Below are 25,124 nucleotides of genomic sequence, written 5' to 3' on the forward strand. Positions count from 1 at the left end.
GAATCACAGGGCAAAACTTGAGAAATGATATAGCAAGCTCTGTCATTGGAATCCAAGTTAATTTAGCAATACCTGTACCTAATCCAGTAATGACAAAGGAGAAGGCATTTCCAGGGTGCAACAGCACAGTAAATTTGGAGCAAATTAGGTCACGTCAATCAATTCAACTAGCTGTGAAGCACAGCAACGTCTGTTGGCAAAAGCAGAATTGACATTTGGTTTGAAGAATGGGACAGTCGAAAGGTATTTACAAAACAAAGCAACATTCTAGGGAATATCAGCTTGAAATAAGAATCTGTGTTCAAATGTTATGTCTGGTCAGAACAGTATTATGGAAGTGAAGCTTGGAGCAATGGGAAATGGAGCGAGAAAATTGGTGTTTTGAAATGCCATGTTTATGACGGTTCCAAAGTGTAAACTAGGTGGAGAAAATAACCAGGGAAGTTCTCAATAAGGACAAATAAATACACGCAGAATAGTTAGAATTCAAAATTGTCACCAGAGGATCAATGGAAGGCGAGCAAGAGGCTAACAGTGAAAAAATGAAACATTAACGATTACCTAAACTAGAACTTCAGGGAGGTCATGCACTGTTGCAGTTTGTCAGAAAGCTTGGAAGATCATGCTAGCTTGTGCCACTTGATTATGGTGCTTAGACAATGATGATTCCTAGTCCAGTGCTGAGAATTCAAAATTCAGCAAGGGTGGGAGATTTTACTTTCCTTAGTGACACACTGATGATTAACTCAACAAAACCTACAAGTGCATGAGGAAGTGGAGCAGAAGAAAGAAAGTTGTTTTTCTGATTATAGAAATAACTAAGACAAATGTTTTTTTTTTTAAAAATCAGCCAAGTAAGTAATCAACAGGAGAGTGAGCCCAGAGCAGGACTCTAATTTTAATAGGGGATCAGGTGTTTTATTATTTTGGGTAGTGGCCTGTAAATGTTCCTGTAAGTGCTGCTAGACAGGCAACTTATAGACATGAGTTTCCTGTACACAACAACAGATGGAAGTCAGAATGTTCTGATGGGATTATACGCATAGTGTGGTGGAGGTTCTTAGTGCACCTTTGAAACTTTACTATGTAAATATCTAGTGGCATTGTCACTTGTGCGATTTCCAGCTTTCTCATCTTTGGAGCACCTAATGTGTTGCCTGTCAAGAATAAAATTCAGAATTAACCTGGGAACACACAGAAATTTGGCACATAAAGGGATTCAATTCTGCTTGTTTCTCTAATCCTAAATCAGGCTCCATTGGAGCAATCCCAGGTGTGTTTGACATAATTTGCACCACCTTATCGTGCAGAATCATTACTAAATGTAAATTGCCTAACCCCAAAATTGGTATAGTCATCATAATCAAATTGTAGTTCTGGATCCGTTGCATTTATTGGAGTGGATCGTAAAATTTTGATCCATTGACAGCAACAGCACTTTCTATTAATTTATTTCAAATGTGATAGTGTACTTTATGATACAGTTTGTTGGGGAACCACTGGCCCATACTGTAATGTGAAGATACCATGGCTTTTACTTATGTAAGGGAAAAATAATTTTCCATTGAAAATATGGAGCTACAGTGGGAATAAAGAAGATGGTGGGAACCAGAATATCTGCCACTCGGTCAAGGAGGAGCATATGTTGCATGGACTAGATCTTCCCAAACTTATACATTTTTCTTTCATCAGGCTCAACAACTAACCTAATTATTCCTCAAGAAATTAAGAGCAAAATCAAAAGGGAGCAATTTTAAGAATAAGGCACCAATTAATGTAATGCACAAAGTCCAAAATCCTTTTCAGAGGCAAAAGCAAAAAGCCGCAGCTCACTGACCCAAGTGAATATCAATCAGGTCTACCCTTTCCCAAACTGCAAGTTCTCCAAATGTGCTTTTTGTAAGAATGAAAAGAATACACTCTGCAACACGGAGTAATGATATTAGCTCCAGGAAGTGTAACCTCTATGCGTATATGTTAGAAAAACCAAGGGCCAGAAAACAATAGTGAGTATTGTGTATATATACTTCCAAACTAGCGGTAATGTTGAGGTAGGCATTAAACAGGAAATTAGAGACACAACGAATAAAGGAACATCTGCAATAATGGGTGACTTTAATCCATGTATAGATTGGGCATATCAAATTAGTGACAATCCTGTAAAAGAGGAGTTCCTGGAGTGTGTAAAGAATGGTTTTCTGGATCAATACATTGAGGAATCAAGTAAAGAGCAGGCCATGGGTATTGTCTAGTGAGAAAGGAATAATTGGCAGTCTAGCTGTGCAAGGGCCTTTGGGGGTTGTGTGAATAATATGATATTGAGATGGAGAGTGACGTAGTTGATTCTAAGTCTTGGGTCCTGACTCTAAGTAAAGGAAACTATGATGGTATGAGGCATGAGCTGGCTGTGATAAGTTGGGGAACATTACTTAAAGAGATGGTGAATAAGTAGTGGCAAACATTTAAAGAAACCATGAAGGAACTGTAACAATTTGTCCATTTCTGACTTGCAAAAATAAGACAGGAAAGAAGGGCCCGGTCATGACTAACATGGGAATAGCATGAAATCCAAATTGACAAAAAAAAAGTACCTCACAATTGAGAGCAGTTTACATTTCAACTAAGGGACTGATTAAAAGTGTAGGAAAAAAATTACAAGGGAAAACTTACGGGGAACACACAAACCGATTGTAAAAGCTCAATGCGTATGTGAAGAGAAACCAATTAATGAACCCAAGTGTAAGTCCTTTATATTGGGAAACAAAAACATGGCAGACTAATTAAACATATATATTTTGATTCTGTCTTCACAAAGGAGGACACAAATAATGTCCCCAAAATGTTGGAGAACACAGTTTCGTGAGAGAGAGGAACTGAAGGAAATCAATATTAGTAGGGAAAGGTGTTCGGGAAATTAATGGCTTAAAGACCAATAAGTTCTACATTCCTGAGTGCTGTACAAAGTGGCCCTGGAAATAATGGATGCATTGATGGTCATCTTTTTTAAAAGCCTATAGACTCTGGAACAATTCCTATGGATTTCAGAGTAGCTAATGTAGCCCAGATTTTACTTTTTAAATGTCTGGAGAAATAATGGAATCGTAGACTAATTAGCCTGACATCAGTAGTAGGGAAAAGTCTAGGATCAATCGCAAAAAAAATTAATAGCCGTGCACTTAGAAAACAGTGATAGGATCAGACGGGGTCAGCATGGATTTACAAAAGTGAAATCATGCTTGACAAATCTACTGGAATTTTGTGAGGATGTAGCTAATAGAGCCAGTGGATGTATTTGGACTTTTGATAAAGTCCTACGTAAGACACTAGTATGTAAGATTAAAGCATGTGAGACTGGGGGATAGTGTGCTGACATTGATACAGAACTGGCTGGCAGACAGGAAACAAAGAGAAGGAATAAACAGGATCTTTTTCCAAGTGGCAGCCAATGACAAGTGGTGTACTCCAGGGATTAGACGTGCTTGGACACCAGATATTCACAAAATATATTAGTTTTCTGAATTGAGGTAAGTTAATATAAAATCTCCAAGTTTGCAGATAATATGAAGCGGTGTGGGCGAATGAACTGTGAGGAAGATGCAGTGATGCTTCAGTGTGATTTGGACAAATGGAGTGAGTGGACCAATGAATGCCAGATGAAGTATAATGCGGATAGATGTGAGGTTGTCCACTTTGATAGCAAAAACATAAAGGTAGATTATTATCTGAATGGTGATAGATTGGGAAAGGAATGCGCAATGAGACCTGGGTATCCTTACACACCAATCACTGAAAATAAATATGTAGGTGAAGAAGGCAAATGGTATGATGGCCTTCATAGTGAGACAGTTTGAGGACAGGAGTAGGGATGGCTTGCTGCAATTGTACAGGACCTTGATGAGACCACACCTAGAGTACTGTGTGCAGTTTTGGCTTCTTTATCTGAGGAAGAGTTATAGAGGGAGTGCAACAAAAGTTTACCAGTCTGATTCCTGGGATGGCAGGACTGAACAACGAGAGGCTAGATCGTTTAGGACCATTTACCAGTGTTTAGAAAAACGAGAGTTGAATCTCATAGAAACCTTATAAAATTGTAACAAGACTAAGCAGGGTAAATGCAGGAAGGATGGTCCAGGACTCCAGAACCAGAGATCATCGTCTAAGCATACAGATATGCAATTTAGGACTGAGATGAGAAATGTCTTCACCCAGAGAGTGGTGAGCCTGTGGAATTCTCTGTCACAGAAAGTGATTGAGGACAAGATATTGAATGTTTTCAACCGTTAGAGCTGAACAAATCAAAGGGTTTGAGGAGATAACAGAAACAGGGTGCTGGGTTTGATGATTGGCCATGATCATATTGAATGACAAAGTTGAAGGTCCAAATGGCCTGCTCACTCTTATTTTCTATGTGTCTATTTTTTAAACACAATATCTTTGAACTGGCCTTAAATCATTTTGCATAGCTTATTTAGGATTATGTAGCCTTACAAGGCCCTTCAGCTTTATAATTTATCAGCTTTGCAGGGTTGCAGGTTGTTCATCTAAAATTTGTAGAACTTGACTAGTATTACACTTTCAACTTGATCCTAATTAACTGCTATGAATCCAATGTTCTGATGGTAGCCCAATAGGGCAACATTTCATTGAATTCTATTGAAATTAGAGGCAAAAAGAACGATGCTGGCAAAGAATTTCACCCTTGACATTCACATGCATGACACAGGCTTGTGCATGTGCTCATAGCAATAAAGGACTTGGAAGCAAGAGCCTAATTCACCATTCAATAAGATGATTGCTGATTTAGTGTTCTCAGCTCCACTTTCCTATCTGTGTCCCATAATCCTTGACTTCACAGTCTACTATCATGACTGTGGATCATAACCCCAGGAAACCTACGGACATATTGAGCTTTAATTCCAACATATGTTTCTTAAAGGAGGATTGATATAGCCAAGCTGATTGCTGATGTAAATTCAGTGGCTATTTGGGGAGAAATTCCAGAATGTCATACCAATAAAAATCAGGAAAACTTCAAACAGAAAGACTTAGAGCCAGCTCCTGCAGAGGTGCTTGTGGTTTCCCCTTCCAGATCAATCCAAAAAAAAACTTAAAAACAGGCTTCAACCTTGGTCTTTGTATGTCAGTGGCCTGATATCCTGAAGTATGGACTAATGTGCTGTAAAAGTTGCAGTTTTGAGAAAAGCCACAAATACTCCTGCACTACAGGTAAGGAAAGAGAAAAATCTCTTGCATTCTGAGTGCTGCCAGCTAGACTGTGTCAAAAGAATTTCAATGAAACTGCAAAGCCAAGAATCTCGAAATTGACTTCCAGCTATCAACATCATGTTACTGGTAATATCCACTATAATGTCCGCATTGTTTTTTCATCTACTCTTCAAAAATGACTCAGAGACTGACTCATATCTTATCATTTCTTTGGAATCTTAATTCTAATGAGTGTGCATATGTTGTGTTATTATTTCTGCTCATGTTTAGTAACTAATAAGCTCCCTGTTTTGTTAACTTAAGAAAGCCTGATTAAATTGACTTTTAAAAACTAAATTCCTTTAGCCTGAGAGAAATGTATCCATAGGGAGAGGGATCCTATTTAAATTCACCTTGTTGCAATCAACCAATAGATTGTGAATAATGAAGGGGAGTCAGTTCATCCCTCCTCAACTGGGAGCTGAATGAGTTGGTGAATTCCATCAGGAACCAAATTGAGGAATATTGCCTGGGAATTGGTTGTAGAACTATTAAAATCTTGCCTAACTCAAACATCAGAATTCCACACTCCAGCAACCCTTTGAGGGAAAAACTATTCTAATCTGTTTTATTCTATTCTCCCTACATGAGGGAGCATCCACTGGTCATCAGGTCATCGCTTCCAGTCTCCTCAAGATCTTGTACGTCTCAATAATATCACCTTTCATTCTTATAAATTCGAATTTATATAGAACTAATCTGTTCAATTGTTTGTCATAAAATAAACCCATCAATCCAGCAATAAACTGAGTAAAGCTTCCTGTAAAGTCACCGCTCATTGGTGCTTTTAACTTTCAGACACATATTCCAACATTCATGTTTTAATATTTCAATTTTTTTGTAATTTTCTTGAACTGCACAAGACTAATACTTTCATTACAAAATTATTACAATTTCATTTGGCATTGGAGTAAATGAACTTCATCCTTTACCTGACATTAATCTAGCAAATATTCTGGACAAAAGTTCTTTGTGAGTTTAAATTTTCTGCAAGACTTAAAAGTGCAGTTTCTTATTCTGAAATGCTAGTCAGGAACGTACACCCGATGGAACACATCAGTATGAAGTCCTGTAAACTTTCAGCAGTTGACTATTTAAAATACAGCTCAAGCAATTTGCTTCCAAGTCAGAGTTTTAAATCTCTAGTAAAGTATTAACATTTTTTAAACAGAAGTCCATTTTTTGATGCGTGTCATTAATTAATCTCTCTAGGTCTGGCATGCATAAATATACATGTTTGCAAGTTTAATTGAAATGATTATATCTAATAGTTTGATTTGTGTTTTTAGAATGTTTTCTCCTGAGAAAGAAACTCACATTATCAAGCAAAACCATCTGCTGAAGCATTCTAAAAGTTAGCAAATCCCAAGTCTAATGCATCTATGACAAAATTGATAAGGCAACATTAGCTATTCAAATTATAGAGGCTTGGCAGCAGTACAAAACTGAAAACACACTAAGGGACCATAACTTCTAATTCAATGTTGATTACATTTCAGACGGCAGCTCCTTTAGGCAAATTGGACTTGTTCTTGGCCAACATTAGCGAAGACAAGTCAGCATAGATCCACCACATCTGTTTGTTATTTAGGGAAAGAAAAAGTGTGAGCAGGAAGAGATTATTTGGCTTTTTGATTCTGCTCTATTATTTCGTACCATTGTGGTGGCTCTTCTACCACAAATCCATTTTCCTCCCGTCCCCCAGCTTTCCTGAGTGATCAAAAATCTATTGATTTAATTTTTGAAAATATTCAGAGAATATTCACACTCTCTGGGTTGGACAATTCTAAAGATTCCATGCATACAGATTTTTCTTCTTATCTCAGTCCTATACAATCAATGCCATATACAAAGGCTCTATCGCTCCCCTTGTGCCCAACTCTCACTATGTTCTAGATTCCCCAGCCACAGGAAACACCCTCTCATGTCTACCCTGTTCAGAATCCTGTATGTTTCATTGAGTTTACCTTTGCTGGGACCCCAACAAGGCAAGTTCAGCCATCCTAAAACATGGGGACCAAAACTGTACACAGTTGCACATGTGAGCCCATCAAAAATCCCATACAACGATAGCAAGGCTTGCTGTTCTTGCATTCCAATCCCTTTACAATATGCCATTTGGCTTTTCAGTTGCTTATTATGTTTGCAAGCAAACTTTCTCTCTCCTTGCATAAACACTCACATCTCTCTGAGCATCATTTTAGTTTTTTTTCCCCTATCGTTCCTATCAAAGCGAATAACTTCAAATGTTCCCATAAAGTACTTCATCTGACAACTTGTTGCCCTCTCACTTAATCTGCCTATATCTCTTTGCAATCTCTCCTTGTCCTCCTCATTGCTTACATTCCTACCTAACTTTGCATCATCAGCCAAACTTAGATATATTACACTTGGTTTCTCTTAAGTCATTAATATCAAATGTAAATATTGCACTGATTATTAAAGGACTAACATCATTTATGTTCCATCAACTCACTGTTTCCTGTATATTGCCCAATCCTTCATTCAAGTGAACATATGACCTCCATCTTCTTGAGCTTTACCCTGCATTTTGAACTATTGTGTGTCACCTGATGGAATGCCTATTGGAAAAACAAGTAAAATACATCTGCTTATTCCTTTTTATCTAGTCTACTAGTCTAGTTATATCCTCAAAGAAATCTCTAAGTAATTTGGTAAAAATAATGTTCCCCTCATTAACTTATTTGACTTTGTTCTTTAATAATTTTTCTATGCTTTATAAAGACTTTCCTAATAATGGATTCCAGCATTATGGAAAATAATATTCCTACTAGAGGAGCAAAACTTGACCTTCTCTTGGGTTATAAGACAGAGCAAGTGACTGAAGTGATAGCAGGGGAACACTTTTGGTCAAGTGATCAAAGTTCTATTTGTTTTAAAATAGTTATGGAAAACGATAAGCCTTCCATAAAAATTAAAGTTTATATTTGGAGTAAAGCAAATTTTAATGGTATGAGTCAAGAATATTCAAAAATTGATTGGAGTAGACTGTTCACAGGTAAAAGGGACATCTGATATGTCGGAGGCTTTCGAAAGTATGATAACGAGTTCAGACCAAAAAGACTAATAGATCCATGTTTGTATTAAGTTGCCTGGTCTCAATTGGCACAGGGAGGGGATGCAACAATTACATGAGCGTGGGGTAGGGAGAAAAAACAGCAACAAACATTTATGCTTAACGTATGTATTTTTGTTAGTTAAAGACATGATTGGGATGCTGAAGAGTTGCCTGTCCCTGTGGAACCATATCCCATCGAGAAAATTGGAAGGAGAGAAAGTGGTTTGTTAGTTGGTGCATTGATTTCTCTTCTTTACATTTGAAAATGTGTAGTTACTTGCTTTAGGCTTCAGGATTATTATTAACCAGTGTGCAGCTCTAAACCCTGTAATTTGAGAGCTGTATGCGCCAATCATAAGCTGCTGCTTATTGGAATACACCAAGGCATAAAATTGCTTGTGTAAAGAGTGGTCAAATGGAACAAGCGTTGACCATTTTGGTAAACCAAAGTATGTTAGAGATTGATTCCTTTCTACATGTTAATTTGAACAGACACCTTCAGAATAATTGCTCCAAGTTTAAAATTATACAATAATTTCAGGCTTCTCCAAGCACTGTTTTAACTTACTCTTTTTAGGGTATCACACTCAGCACAGGAATTATAATTAATTAAATATAGTTTGCATAACACATTTGAAATGTCTTACTAAATATATGTTTATAAATCATGAGGAATATAGGTAAAGTAAATGGCAGGTGTCTTTTCCCTAGGGTGGGGAATTTCAAGACTAGAGGGTATATTTTTAAGGTGAGAGGAGAAAGATTTAAAAAAGACATAGGGGCTTTTTTTTTTACACAGAGAGTGGTTTGTGCATGGAATGAACTTTCAGAGGAGGTGGTGGATGCGGATACAGTTACAACATTTAAAAGACATTTAGATAAGCACATGAATAAGAAGTATTTGGAGGGATATGGGCCAAGTGCAGGCAGGTGGGACTAGTTTAGTTTGGGATTATGGTCAGCATAGACTGGTTGGACTGAAGGGTCTGCTCCCATGTTATATGACTCTATGACTCGATGCTAAGCTAACTGGTCTTAATTCCTTGTGTTCTCTCTTCTATTTTCTTGAAAAGTAGAGTTGTATTTTGTAACTTTTGAGCCACTGGATCATTTTAGAATTTAGGGAATTTTGGAAAAATATAACCACTGTATCCACTCCAGATTCCTCTTTTAGAACCATAGGGTGTAAACCATCAGGTTCTGGAGATTTACCAGAATTTAGATTCTTTTTCTTTAAGTAAAGACTTTTGCTTTAACTTCCCCAGTAAACCATGAAATAGAATGTAATTCTGTTGAACATTTTGATTTATTTCTTTAAATATTTCCCATCATACCTTTTTGTTTATATGTTTCTAATCAACTTTAGCCAGCTTTTCTCATGCTGACATAATTGATTTTATCTAAGTTTTACGATTCTTGGATGGGCATTGGAGGTTCATGGCTTTCAAAATTAATGTGGAAATAAATTATATTACACAAGAACATTTTACTGTGATGGACAATTAAATCTGAGCCATTGCACAATAGTTTTATTTTCCACATGTCATTCCAGGAAACTATTGTGAAAGCATTCCATAAACTCATCTCTCAAATTAGTTTTGCCAATTGAATTTGTTGTTGTTCAGTATGGATTAACTGGCTATAACCCATCCTTTCTGCACCAACTATTAAAATCTGTAAAAAATATTAACTTTGCTTTGGCTGTTGGGCACTCATTAGTTAGAGAGCATTGTTCACCTTGTATCCTGGTGACATCTTAATGCTGCTGATTGCCGAATATATTTACCCAGAGCATTACTTATGCCTTCTTCAAGGAAGTTTGCTTTTATTTTGTCACTCCATAGGCATTCCCACAGGACATTCTTCTTTTAGAATTTACAGCACAGAAATACATCACTTAGGATATTTAAGCTCTATGCAAACCTCCTCCCATATTACTTTGTATTAACTTAACATCATATCTGCTGTTCTTTTCTTCCTCATTTACTTATCTGGCTTCCCTGAGACACATTTATGCAATTCTGATTATGTTGTTGATCTTACAAGCTCAAAAAGAGTGAACAAAGTCTGCAATTGAAATGGACGCCTGGAGCAACATTCTTGGAACCAATTAAGGAATGATTGACTGTGTCAAGTGGCTTAGATTTCCAAGGAGGTTACGTTCCTGAGAGCAATTGGATCATGACTGAGGTCAAAGGGAGGCATGGTCAGACACACACAACACTGCCTGCAGCCCATGCCTGACATGCTATTGCAGAAGCAAGAACAACAGGTACCAGAGCACCCACCTGACCCCTGAAAGAGAGAAGGTTCTTATATTGACAATGGTGGAGCAACCAATGTGACCTTGTTTGATCACAGCTGATGGAGTTTATACTGCATGTGCCACTGTTTACCACAAAAAGGCACCATTCCCTAGGCCAGTACTGCACTACAACAGAAAGGAAATGGAGATTGGTTTAAGGTCATAGCTGACCAATAAGCTATCAGACCAACGCTGCAAGTTCTTTGTTCAACATGGTATAGTTCTGTATAAGGCTTTCTATTAGCCAAGTTACTGCCAACACAGGCATTGGCTGGTTGATGCCAAGACCTCCACTGATATTATGGTGGTATTTTAAGAGATAAATCAGGTGATTGTTCTGAGGATTACCCTGGGTCAAACTTTCTTTCACCTAGTGCCACTGATTGGATGATATTCTAGGATTGGATGCTTCCAATTGATCATTGATCAAATAGAAGTAATGAAGAAACCCCAGGAATGCTGTAGTGCTTCCAGAAATATTGAGACTGGTCGTTTTTGCATGAAATTGTTGCACTACTAAACTGGTTGGAATTGTGGGTCAGTTCAGTGATTGGTGTGAGCTTTTGTAAATTTTGCTTGTTGTGGTAGAGTTGCTCCAAGGAATGAGGACCAAAGTACAAGGGCAGTTGGGATTTATGTGATAAATCACTTTAAATGGGAGAATACTTAATCTCTACACCAGAATCATAGAATCCCCACAGTCCAGAAAAAGGTTTTTCAGTCCATCAAGTCAGCACCAACCCTCTGACCCAATCCCCTACCCTATCCTCTTAACCCTTCAATTCCCATGGCTAATCCACCCAGCCTGCACATCCCTGTACACTATGGGGTAATTTAGCATGGCCAATCCACCTAACCTGCACATCTTTGGACTGTGGGCGGAAATTGGTGCACCTGATGGAAACCCACGCAGACACGGGGAGAATGTGCATCTCCACACAGACAGTCACCCACAGTTGGAATCGAATCCCTGGCATTGTGAGGCAGCAGTGCTAAGTAGAGACCCAGTGCAGCAGCATGACATGAAACCTAATTTGGTTTACTTAAGAACAGTGAGGGATGAAAACTAACTAGAAGTGGCTACCATAGCAGAGAAAAAAAAGTAGTCTTTGATGGATCTGGAATGTCAAATTTTGTTGAAAAGGAGCAAAGGAATTGGTTGTTTGGGGGAAAGAAACCACTTCACCAATAATTCAAGGTAACAGGGAAAGAGATGTTATAAGTCCATAACACCATAAGACACAGGAACAGAAATAAGCCATTCAGTCCATCGAGTCTGCTCCACCATTCAATGAGATCATGGTTAATCTGATAATCCTCAACTCCACTTCGACGCCTTTCCTGTAACCCTCGATTCCTTCACTGACTAAAAATCTGTTCATCTCAGCCTTGATATACTTAATAAACTAGCCTAGATAGCACTCTGTGGTAAAGAATTCGACAAATTCACTACCCTCTGAGAAAAGAAATTCCTGCTTATCACCACCTTAAATGTGCAACTCGCTTATTCTGAGATTATGCCTTCTGGTCATAGATTTCCCCACAAGAGAAAAGAACTTCTCCACATCTACCCCCCAAGTCCCCTAAAAACATATACATTTCCTCCCATTCTTCTAAATTCAGTGAGCACAGACCTAACTGACTCAATGAATCAGTCCCTATATATCCTGTATCAGCCTTGTAAGTGTTGTCTTGGCTGCATCTAGTGCTAATACTATATACCTTCCCTTAGATAAGGAGCCCCAAAACTCGTCACAGTATTCCAGCTGTTGTTGGAATAGTGCTTTGTATAGTGTTAGCAAAACCTTCCTAGTTTTATGCTTCATTCCCTGAGAAACAAAGGCCAAAATTTCCAATTGCCTCTATTACCTGCTGGACTTGGATACTACCTTTTTATGGCTCTTACGCGAGGACTCTCAAATTCATCTGTAGTTTTCTGAAATCTTTCTCCATTTGAATAATGTTCAGCTTCTCAATTTCCTACCAAAGTGCATAGCCTCACCTTTTCCCAGATTGCATTCCATCTGCCAAGATTTTGCCCACTCTCTTATCCCTAAATATCTATCTACACCCACAGTCTCTTTGTGTCACCTACGCCACTGGCCTTCCCACTTTGTTTTTGTATCACCTGCAAACTTGGCTATAGTCTTTTGCAGTACCAATCCCTCCACTTTACCCCATGGCAGAATTAATGATGCTTTAAAAGCCTGTCTAAGTAAAATGTAAAGTTACCAGAATCAGGCTGAAGCTTCATAAATATCTGGCTACTGAATTTAAATGATTTAGCAATGACCACCCATGTATTGTTCAGAGAGTGGAATGCAAACACAGCAGTTAATGTTCAGAATGAAAGAAAGCTTCATTAAATCTACGACTGGCACTTTACTCAGAAAGGTCTAGACCTCAATGTTTGTATGAAATGTTTTTAAACTTTTGACTGTATATTGTTACATTCCAGGGCTTGCTGTTAATCAAACTTCTGCTGGTACCAAGTGAATAAACTTCAAACTACTTAAGTTGGAGGATACGGTGTATGCATAGACTGTCATCTGGCAAGTAATGTGTGCTGCAAAAACACCAGGCAATGCCCATCTCCAACAAGACAGATAATCTAACAATCATCCCTTAATATTCAATGTCATTTCCTCTCATTGAATCCCCCACTATCAATATCCTGAGGCATTACTACTAACCAGAAACTCAACTGGACTTGCCATATAAATACAGTGGCTACAAGAATAAGTTAGGGCCTAGGAACACTGCAACGAGTAACTTACCTCCTGACTCCCAAATGCCTGTCTACCATCTGCAATGCACAAGTCGGAAGTGTAATGGAATATCCCCCCATTTTCCTGGATGAGTGCAGCTCCAACAACACTCAAGAAGCATGACACCATCCAAGACAAACGAGCCTGCTCAACTGGCCCCACATCTACTAGTATCGACCCCCTCAGTAGCAGCAATGCATACTATCTACAAGATACACTGCAGAAATTCACTCAAGATCCTTAGACAGCACCTTCCAAACCCAAGGCCATTTTCATCTAGAAAGCCAAAGGCAAGCTCCCCTCCAAGCCACTCACCTTCCTGACTTGGAAATTGAAATAACTGCAGAGGCCGCTATCCTGTCACCTTTTATTTACTTGTGTACAGTACACTGGCTGTGGCCAGCCAGCTTGGAGTTAGTCCCCTGGACTGAGGAGATTCCAAATCTTCTGGTTACATTGGTCAGCCAGGGCTTTCCTGATTGGCCCAGGTTAACAATCCCAATCAAGGATCTCGTAGTCAACACGATCCAACTGGTTTCAATCACTACAGAAACAAATCACCATTCATTCACAGTCTGTGGGTTAAAATCCTGGAATTTCATCCCCAAGGGTCTATCTTCAGCACATGGACTGCAGTTCACCACCACCTTCTCAAGGGCAAATAAGGACAGGCAATAAATGCTGGCCCAGTTAGCAACACCCACATCTCATGAATGAATAAAAAAATGCAAAAATTGTTCATTTTGATGTTAAGCAATGATTTGATGCCATTGAGGTGTTTAGAAGAATATCATATCAGGATGCAATTTGCTAACAGTTCGAATATGTTCTTGACTAATCTACTATCAGGTGAGGCAGCTGGTATTTTGAAACATGAAAATGTTTAGATTATATGACAAAAATATTTAATGAGTTGTACTGTCCATAATGTAAAATGGATGCTGAATAATGTAGCTCAATAATTCACACTCATGTAATCATTTCAAGGAAGTATTCAAAACATATAGAAGAATTTTTAAGGAGTTACATATCAAGATGAATAAAGCATTTAAAACGCTTCTTATGTTGTGTATACATGTAATTGCAGCTCTCTCCTCAGGGATCTTAAACCCTGGCTAGCCTTTATCAGGTCACACACTCCTTGAAATAAAAGAAATATGTTTACCTAGCACTTTTCAGCATTGTTTGCAAATAGTCACAATAATAAATTACTATAACAACTATACAAAATAGCAGGATCATATAAACAGCAGTGGTGTTGACTGAGGTAGGAATCCTAGCCAGGGCACTAGGGAAACCATCTTCTAAAAGTATCATGGGGATCATTAATATCTGCGTAAACTAGAAAACAGACCTCCCCACCCATACCCCAACCTCCCATGCCATATCAATTCAATACTTCTTATCACTAGACTGAAGTATTTATTTAATGCTTCAAGTTAGGAATTGAGTTTAAATCCACAACCTTCTTACTTAGGATCAAGGAAACTTCCAATTGAATAAACCAACCTTCCAGACAAGGGTAGATATTTGGTGAGAATGGCAAGGTCAGGATTGCATTGGAACTGAACTAATGGTTTGGGTACACTGTCATAACCAGGTGACAAGGGGTGAATTGGTTCCCTCTTTTCAACATCTCTGACTAGCCACATCAAAGGTTAATGTTCTCTTTAGAGCAAAGCTATACCTGTCTCCAATGGAAATTTCTTTAACTAGTTCTATTGTAGAGGAAGGAGTCAATTAGATTGAAAATGAGCTAATCCTGAGAAAAATAAGAAAATCAAACACACACACAGTTACAAAGTTAAATAACAGAAACATATAGTTTAAAGTTCTTAGAGTGTCGTTGAGCACAAAATTTTAATCTGCAACCACAATTGTTCAGTTGATGTCTTGAACCATCAGCAGTAGATCATAGATGTCCTTTTTAAATTCTCGGGGTCAAAGGAGAAGAAATAGTATTGGCTCTTTACTTAAATGTGTACAGAATTCAGAACAAAATAAATGAGTTAATGGCACAAATAGAGTTTCACTGGTATAGTCTCAGTGACACAATGGAGACTTGGTTACAAGGAGATCAAAGCTGGGGACTAAAGATTCAGGGACATGTGACTTGTCGGTAGGGTGGTAAGGTAGTACGAGATGGATAAAGTATGATAGCAAGAAATGATCTTGGATCTGATGGTGTAGAATCAATTTGACAAGTGGAAGAAATAACAAAAGGAAGAAGACACTGGTGGGAGTAATCTATAGGCCACTTAACAATGGCTGTTCTGCAGGACAGAGAATAAATTATGAGATAATAAGGACATGTAAAAAATGCAGTACACTAATCATGGTTGATTTTAATCTATGTATAGAGTGGGGAAATTAAAATTGACAAAGGTAGCCATGAGGAAGAATGCATGCAGTATACGTATCATAGTTTCCTAGGACAAAATGTTGTGGATCTAGGGAACAAGCTACTATGGATGTGGCAATGTATAATGACACAGTTTTAAAAGCTGATCTCAGAGTAAAAGACATTCCCCGAGGGAACTGTGAACATAACATAGGAGCATTTAGCATTCAATTTGAACTTGGGTCAGAAACAACTGAGCTAAAATTTAAATAAGATAATTACATACAGATGAAGGCAGAGATGGCAGAAGTTGATTGGGAATGGAGTTTAGCAGAAAATATGATTGAGGAATGATGGAATATATTTTAAGAAAATGGTTTATGACTCACAGTAAAGGTATATCCCAGTGAGGACGAAGGTCTCTAGGAAGGGGATAAACTGGCTATGGTTAGCGAAGGAAGTTAAGGATAGCATCAAATTGAAAGAAAAACATACAAAGTGGCAGACAGTCGTGGTAAACCAGACATTTAGGAAAGTTTTAAAGGCCACCAAAAGATGACCAAAAGAAGGGAGAAAATAAACTATAGGGTAAACTAGCAAGTAATATAAAAACAGACAATAAAAGCACCTTTAAGTATATAAAGAGAAAAAGAAAAGCTAAAGTAAATGTAGGGCCTTTACAGAACAAGCAGGACAAATAATAATGGTCAAACAAAACAACAAAGAAGCAAATAGTAGAGGACACTAATAGAGTTCCAGAAAAACTAAATGATCAAGGAGTCCAAGGGTGGAAGAAAACATGCTCAATAACTATTACTAGAGAAATATTACTAGGGAAATTAATGGGGCTAAAGACCAATAAATCCCCTGGGCCTGTGCGTTACATCCTATGAATTTAAAGGAAGGAGCTGCAGAGATAGTGGATGCATCAGTAGAAAATCCCTGAGAATACTTAGATTTAGCAACAATCTCTAAGGATTGGAAAGCTACCTGTGTAATATCCTTACCCAAAAAGGGAGGGAGATATAAAAGAGGTAACTAAAGGGCAGGTGGCTTAGTGCCTATCATTAGGAAACTGTTAAGAGTCTGTTATAAAGGATGTAATAGTAGAGCATTTAGAAATGTATAGAAGTATCCAGCAGATTCAGCGTTGCTTCACAAAGGGAAATATGCCAGTCAAATTTTTTACAATTCTTTGAAGCTGTACCAAACAGGATAGATAAAAGGGACCTATTAAAGGTAGTATATTTGGATTGCAAAAAGGCATTTGATAAGATACTACACATAAGGCTACTTAATAATTTAAAGTCCATGGTGTTGGGGGTATTATATATTAGCATAGAGAGAGTCTTGGCAAACTAATGAAAGACAAGGAGTTGGGGTAAGGCAGCCAATTTTAAAAATGGTAACCTGTAAATAGTGGAGTGCCACAGGGATCAATGTTGGGACCACAATTATTTGTAATATATATAAATGATCTGGATGGAGGAAGTGAATGTACTATCACTAAGTTTACTAATGACACAAAAATACGTGGGAAGGCAAACAGCGAGAATGACACAAAGTATGCAATGGGATATAGACATGTCAAGTGCGTAGGCAAAAGCCTTGGCAGATGGAATATAATGTGGGAAAATATGAGTTTATACACTTTGGCAGGAAGAACAGAAGAGCTGAATATTATTTAAATGGGGAAATACTGCAGAAAGCTACAGAGCAGAAGGAGTTGGCAGTCCTGGTGCATGAATCACAAAACACTAGCATCCGAGTTCAGCAGGTCATAGAAGATACAAATGGAATATTGGTCTTTACTTCAAATGGAATCTTGATTGAATTTTTTGAGGAAGTGACGAAGATGATCGATGAGGGTAGCGCAGTGGATGTTGTCTACATGGACTTCAGTAAGGCGTTTGGCAAAGTCCCTCATGGCAGGCTGATACAGAAGGTAGAGTTGCACGGGGTCAGAGGTGAGCTTGCAAGATGGATAAAAAAACTGGCTCGGTCATAGAAGACAGAGGGTAGCAGTGGAAGGGTGCGTTTCTAAATGGAGGGCTGTGACTAGTGGCATTCCTCAGGGATCAGTGTTGGGACCTTTGCTGTTTGTAATATATATAAATGATTTGGAGGAGAATGTAACTGGTCTGATTAGTAAGTTTGCCAATGACACAAAAGTTGATGAAATTACAGATAGTGATGAGGACCGTCAAAGGATACAGCAGGATATAAATCAGTTGGTGACTTGGGCAGAGAGATGGCAGATGGAGTTTAATCCAGAAAGATGTGAGGTAATGCATTTTGGAAGGTCTAATCCAGATGAAAAATATACAGTAAATGGCAGAACCCTTAAAAGTACTGATAGGCAGAGGGATTTGGGTGTACAGGTACACAGGTCACCGAAAGTGGCAATGCAGATGGAAAAGTAGTCAACAAGGCATATGGCATGCTTGCCTTCATCGGCCGGGGCATTGAGTTTAAAAATTGGCAAGTAATGTTGCAGTTTCATAGAACCTTAGGCCGCAGTTGGAATATTGTGTTCAATTCTGGTCGCCACACTACCAGAAGGATGTGGTGGCTTTGGAGAGGGTACAGAAAGATTCACCAGGATGTTGCCTGGAGACCATTATGGAGAGCATTAGCTATGAGGAGAGGTTGGAGAAATTTGGGTTGTTCTCACTGGAACGACAGAGGTTGAGGGGCGACCTGATAGATGTCTACAAGATTACGAAGGGCATGGACAGACTGGACAGTCAGAAGCTTTTTCCCAGGGTGGAAGAGTCAGTTACCAGGGGCCATGGATTTAAGGTGCAGGGGGCAAGGTTTAAAGGTGTTGCACAAGGCAAGCTTTTTTATACAGAGGGTGGTGAGTGCCTGGAACTCGTTGCTGGGGTAGTAGTGGAAGCAGATACGATAGTGACTTTTAAAGGGCGTCTTGACAAATATATGAATAGGATGGGAATAGAGGGATATGGTCGCCGGAAGGGTAAGGGGTTTTAGTTGTGATGGGCAGCATGTCAGTGCAGCTTGGAGGGTCAAAGGGCCTGTTCCTGTGCTGCAATTTTCTTTGTTCTTGTTTGTTTGCTCTAATTACAAAAATAGGGAAGTTGCTAAAAATACACAAGGCACTGGTTAGACCACATTTGGAATACTGTGAACAGTTTTGGGCCCATTTTCTTAGGAAATCCAAACTGACATTGGAGCCATTCCAGAGAATATTCACTCAGTTGATCCAGGATATGGGAGGATTTTCTTATAAGTAGATGATAAGTAGGTTGTACTCATGGAGTTTGGAAGGATAAGAGGACACTTAAAATGCTGAGCCATAATAGACTATGGACTAAGTGCAGGTAAATGAGGTTAGTATAGTTTGGTGTTTGTTGGTCAACATAACACGGTGGACCGAATGGTGTGTTTCTACACTATATGACTGTATGACACTATGATCTTATTGGAACATATAAGATTCCCAGGGATCTTGACAAAAGGAGACATAAAGCAGTTGTTTCCCCTTGTAGGAGAGTCAAGGACAAGAGGCGCAGCATGGTGGCACAGTGGTTAGCACTGTTGCCTCACAGTGTCAGAGACGTGGGTTTGATTCCAGCCTCATGTGACTTTCCATGTGGAGTTTGCATGTTCTCCCTGTATCTGTGCAGGTTTCCTCCAGGTGCTCTGGTTTCCTCCTACAGTCCAAAGATGTACAGGTTAGATGGATTGGCCAGGATAAATGCAGGGTTATGGGGATTGGGTGGGTCAGAACGGGATGCTCTTCAAAGAGTAGGTGCAGATTCAGTAGGCTGAATGGCCTTTATCTGCACTGTAGAGATTCTATAAATAATTTCAGAGTAAGCGGTTGCTCAGTTAAGGCAGGGATGGGAAGGATTTTTATTTCCTCATCTTGTAAAATTCTTCCCCACAGAGGGCTATGGAGGCTGGGACATTAAGTATATTCACGGCTGAGAGAAACAGGGTTTTAATGGGAATAAGGAGTGTTGGGGATAAGGCAGCAAAGTGGAGTTGAAGATTGTCTGATTTACCATGATCTCATTGAATGGTAGAGCAAACCAAGATGAGTTGACTTGCCTACTTCTGCCTTATGTCTGATGGCCTTATTCATTGCTGTTTGTTTCTCATTTAATGGCAAATTTCAGATCAACAATGACATGGCCTAGATGCCAAGCAGATCTTACTAATCAATTGTAAAGCATTTTGTGATTTTCTTCTGCCCATAGTGTGGGTCCTTACAGAGACTTTTCTTTCATTCAAACAAGACCCAATTTAGAACAGGAATTTATTAGGCCCAAGTACACATAGGCAATGGACCTAATACCTATTTCAGATGGACTCCCAAACTCTTATGGCATTTGGTACAGTTCCATAATGGACTGAGTGTGTAGTCATCACATGCCACATTGAAACATTTAGAGAAACTAAAAAGGTGCACAATTGGATTTCTGGGAAGGATAACAATCAGGGGATGAAACCATGGCTGATTTTGTCCTTTCATATACATGGGTACTGAGGCCAATTGTTGAATTCAGCTGTCCTCCAACCAACTCAGAAATTAAAGGCTGAACTCAGTGTCTCCTGCTCAGTACCACATTATTCCTGGTATTTAGCCCCTTGACTATAATTACTTACCTGCTGCCAATTTTTCCTGCAGTGAGACAAAGGGATGGATTGAGTATGATGGAAGTGGATGGAAGGGCAGTTGAAAGTGATACATGAACAGGGGAGGTAGTGAGGTATCCCAACTGAATGAATAGGAAATGGAGTGGGCAGGAAGAGTTAGCAGTTTGGGAGGATGAGGTAGTGAGAGCCATTGAGTGGTCAAGATGCATGTAATAGTGAGAGTTGTAGTCCATGATCCTTGGTGAGAAGCATATGCATTATGAGAGTTAGTGTGAGTAGTGGCCCTGTGAGTGCAAAGTAGTAGAGAGATCTTGGAGCAAAGAAGATAATTAAATTTGTCCCTGAACTGCCAGGCATCCCTTTCGCTCAGGACACAGTGATGACCCAGGCTACAATTGATGTCCAGGCTGACTTTGTCTGGTGGCTTGCGCTCCTGTAGTAGCCAGCTTGAGAAAAGGACTACCATCTCTCTCCAAAACCATCCACCAAGATCTCCAGATTACTGCCCTTGAAGCAGGAAGCAAGCTTTCCTTTTCTCCGCATCATGTCCTGAATGTGGAGGCTCAATCACCACAATATGAGGCTTGTAACATCAGAAGTGATGTGCTTTAAATATGACAGCAGTGGCCAAGAAAGGTGATTCCCTAAGAAAGGTGCCCAAAAGTCCAGTTGTGTAATTGATGAAGTGAAGAAGAGAAGAATGTATGAGAAAAATCATTCAAAGTTATGACAGATCGGGTCACATGAATTTCACTCAACAGACATTGTACCTGAAAATGGGAAAATTCCACCCTTTGCTTTGTAATCAGCACTTAAGGTTATTTTTAATAGTTACCCACTCTGAGTCAAAACAGTCATCATCCCCCTCTCCTGACTGGAACATTTTCCTGTGCTAGTTCCTGTGACGATATTTTGTGCCAATTCCTCTGTGGGCAATTTAATTTCATCAAGATTCTTTCCACGTGGATAGATTTTGGTCTTGTTACCAAATACAATGCAGTGAGTCAGACCTTTGCATCACAGTGTTACACGGATTGATGAATACTGAGCTCACTTATACCTTAACACTTTACAGCCTGGGTAAATTGGAAGAGAGAGAATTTTCATCACAATCCTGCTGAAAACCAGAAAGGCTGGGGGTGCTAGCATAGTCTGAATGTTATTCAATGAGAAACTCCATACATCCGGACTAATGCTCCTGAGACATGCGTTCAAATCCCAATGCAGCAGGACAGTTCAAACTTAATTAATTATTAATTCTAGAACCAGCTATTTTTCTCACTAGAAAGGGTAAAATCTTACTGGTTCACGAATGCTTGTCAGGATCAACCTACAATCCCTGGTTGTCTAGCCTGTATGTGACTTTAATAACTCTTAATTGCTTTCTGAAATGGTCTATAAGCCACTTGGTTGTATCAAAGCACTACTGAAACAAAGCACGTGGACCGCAGCTGTTCAAGAAGATGGTTTGCCAACGTCCCTGCATGCCTTCTTCAAGGGCACTTAAGGTTGTACAATAAATGTTGGCCTTGCCTGTGATGCTCACATCCCAGGAAAGGATAATTAAAAAAGGAAATAACGTGACATTAGAGAGAAGGGTGGTTTAGTGGGGGCTAGGATGTGAAATAGTGTTTTGGCATTTTGGCCATGATTACCATATTCCACCTCTCACTGGGATTGCCACTGACACTTCCTTCCCTGCCTGCCACTTAGCAAGAGAGGTGGGTCTCCATAGCAGATTTTTCTTCTTTTTTTTGCTATTTTAATCCCACCTCTTAATAAAAGAGCAGAGGGTGACTCCTATGTCCATTTTTAACATTCAGTTGAGTGGACCCAAGAAATCCATGCTGAACTCTCTCTGCATTCATAGTGCAGGTTCATAGTTCCTTGCGAGTGGAGTCACAGGTAGATAGGATAGTGAAGGCGGCATTTGTTCTGCTTGCTTGCCTTTATTAGCCAGTGCATTGAGTATAGGAGTTGGGAGGTCATGTTGCAGCTAGACAGGACATTTGTTAGGCCACTTTTGGAATACTGCATTCAATTCTGATCTCCATGCTAGAGGAAGGATGTTGTGAAACTTGAAAGGGTTCAGAAAAGATTTACACACTTTACCAGGGTTGGAGGGTTTGAGCTATAGGGAAAGGCTGAATAGGCTGTTTCCTGGAGAGTTGGAGGCTGAGGGGTGACCTTCCAGAAGTTTATAAAATCATGAGGGACATGGATAGGGTAAGTAGACAAGACCTAAATAGACTCCTAAGACCACATAAGATCATGATTGCACACAAACCTAAATCAACACAGTATCAAATGTAAACAAAGACTGAAGACCTCATATTGACAGTAAACAGGACTAATGTGATATACAGAATCCCTTGCAGCGAGTGCAATAAACATTACATTGGACAAACATGCAGGAAATTGATGACCAGGATACATGAACACCAGCTGGCAGTAAAAAGACATGACCAATATTCACTTGTCTTGATACACACAGACACAGAAAATGAGGGCCATCAGTTTGACGGGGACAAAGTGACTATACTGGGACAAGCAAACAACAGACATGCAAGGGAGTTTCTGGAAGCCTCGCTCTCAACATGGGACTCCATTAACAAACACATAGAAATAGACCCCATATACAGATCACTGCTAAAAACAACAGAACTAGAAGTGACAAGATCCATCACACCACAGGATCATATAAATTTGGAATGAAGCAGAACACCAACACTTTGATTAGAGGTTGTACTGATAATGTTGCCTAGAAGGGTAACAAAACATCTGCACACCACACAACAACCAGCTTGGCGAGCAACGAACAACTATGTCCACAACCCGAGCTAAAAATTTTCAACTATACCTTAAGAAGGTCTTTTCCCCAGAGTGGGGGAAGTCCAAAACTAGAGGGGGCATAGCTTTAAGATGAGAGGGAAAAGATTTAAAAGGGACCTAAGGGGCAACTTTTTCATGCAGATGGTGGTGCGTGTATGGAATGAGCTACCAGAGGAAGTGGTGGAGGCTGGTACAATTACAATATTTGAAAGGCATCTGGATGGGTATATGAATAGGAAGGTTTTGAGGGATATGGGCCAAATGCTGGCAAATGGGACTAGATTAATTTAGGATATCTGGTCGGCATGGACGAGTTGGACTGCTGTACATCTCTAAGACTCTATGCATTCCCACACCAGGCAGAGCACACATTTCGTTAAAAGTGTCATATCTCAATTCAAACAAATTCCAAGAGTCCTGCCTACAACCGTAGTTTCTACCATTTAAGAAATACATGCATGTGACAATTTCTCGGACTCATTGCTGATTAAATGTAATCTATGTATGTATGACAACAAAATATAAGTGAATGACTATTTATGATGCTGAAATTGTCGACAATTTAGGGAAATGGGATGTAACAGTGTTTCACTCTATCTTTGTGCTGCTGTCAATCATTTTATTTGCATACAGCAAGGGGTAAGAATTGTGCAGTGAGTTCCTGTTGCTAATCATCTTCCTGCAGCAGACACATAGTCAGCGCGATATGCCACAGCAAGGAACACAACTGACAGGTTGTAAAACAAACTAATATTTTGCAGAAAAAAATAAAATAGAACCTTGACATATTAAAAACGTATTTTCAACACGCTGATAGATACTGAACCATATTATGATTAAACAGAGCAAATAAGATTAAGCGTTCAGCACTTTATGGTTCATTGCAGCTGCTTAATTTCAACCACCCACAGAACAAAATGTCCTAGTCTTGTGTGTCAATCAAATCTATTGGCCTTGCTTAGAATTTGTACATGTATGGATTTAACAAACAAAAGGACATGTAAAATAAACCTAACAATGTGGGTCTGTCTTACCTCACTGCTCCATTACTAATTTGGTTTGTAATTCAACATGACATTCAAATCCTGATTTTAATCCAGCCCAGCCAATACAAACACAGTAACTGTGCATTTCTAGAGCTCTCTTGTCCAACAGCATTTTAGCTTAGGGAAAAGTTCGTCCATGAAAGTAAACTGTACCAGGCAGGTGGGGGCCTACAAACATGCAAAAGTTGATGACATCATTGGCACCATGCCCTGATTTTAATTTCAGAAACAGGGAGATCTGTGCTATGGCAAATCTGTGAGGGAAACCTAAAGAAGGCAGTGGCAACAACACCAAGATGGCATTGACACACATGTTGAAATTCTTAGTTTCTCGCCAAGTTTAAGAATTGGCTGAAGATGAATAAAGTGTACTTCTATTGAAGACTTAATGCAACAAAAACGTCCAGGAAACAAAATACAGTGACAGATAAAAGTTTAATTGGAATATGAAATAGCACTTAATCTATTTCATTACCAGTAAAAGTGCTTTCCCATTAAAGGCCATAGACTGTATAACATAAAATCAAAAATGCTTTTTCATTGTTTGGAAAGATGTAAAAACATATTTTAAACAAGCGCCTCCAAGCTACACACCATCCTGACTTGGAGTTTTATCACTGTTTCTTCAGTGCAGTAGGGTCAAAATCATGGAACTCTCTTCCTAATAGCATTATGGGTGTACCTACATCCTACAAACTTCAGCAGTTAAGGAGGCAGCTGACCATCACAGTCCTAAAGGCAATTAGGACAAGTAATAAATACTGGCTTAGCCATCAATGTCCACATTCCATGAATGAATAAGACAACAACTACTTCATCTACAATTTTTTTGTGGCACAGTTAGTTGTATTTCTGTCTCTGA

The 25,124-nt window shown here is 39.1% G+C and overlaps 1 long non-coding RNA gene across 1 annotated transcript in view; it reads right to left on the minus strand.

Annotated features, from left to right (window-relative positions):
• Positions 1–25,124, minus strand: part of LOC125486461 — a 50,814-nt gene that overhangs the window by 15,007 nt on the left and 10,683 nt on the right. The gene's annotated exons all lie outside the window — the stretch shown is intronic.

This window comes from Rhincodon typus, chromosome 29 (assembly GCF_021869965.1).
Source record: "Rhincodon typus isolate 14 chromosome 29, sRhiTyp1.1, whole genome shotgun sequence".
Classification (NCBI taxonomy): domain Eukaryota; kingdom Metazoa; phylum Chordata; class Chondrichthyes; order Orectolobiformes; family Rhincodontidae; genus Rhincodon; species Rhincodon typus.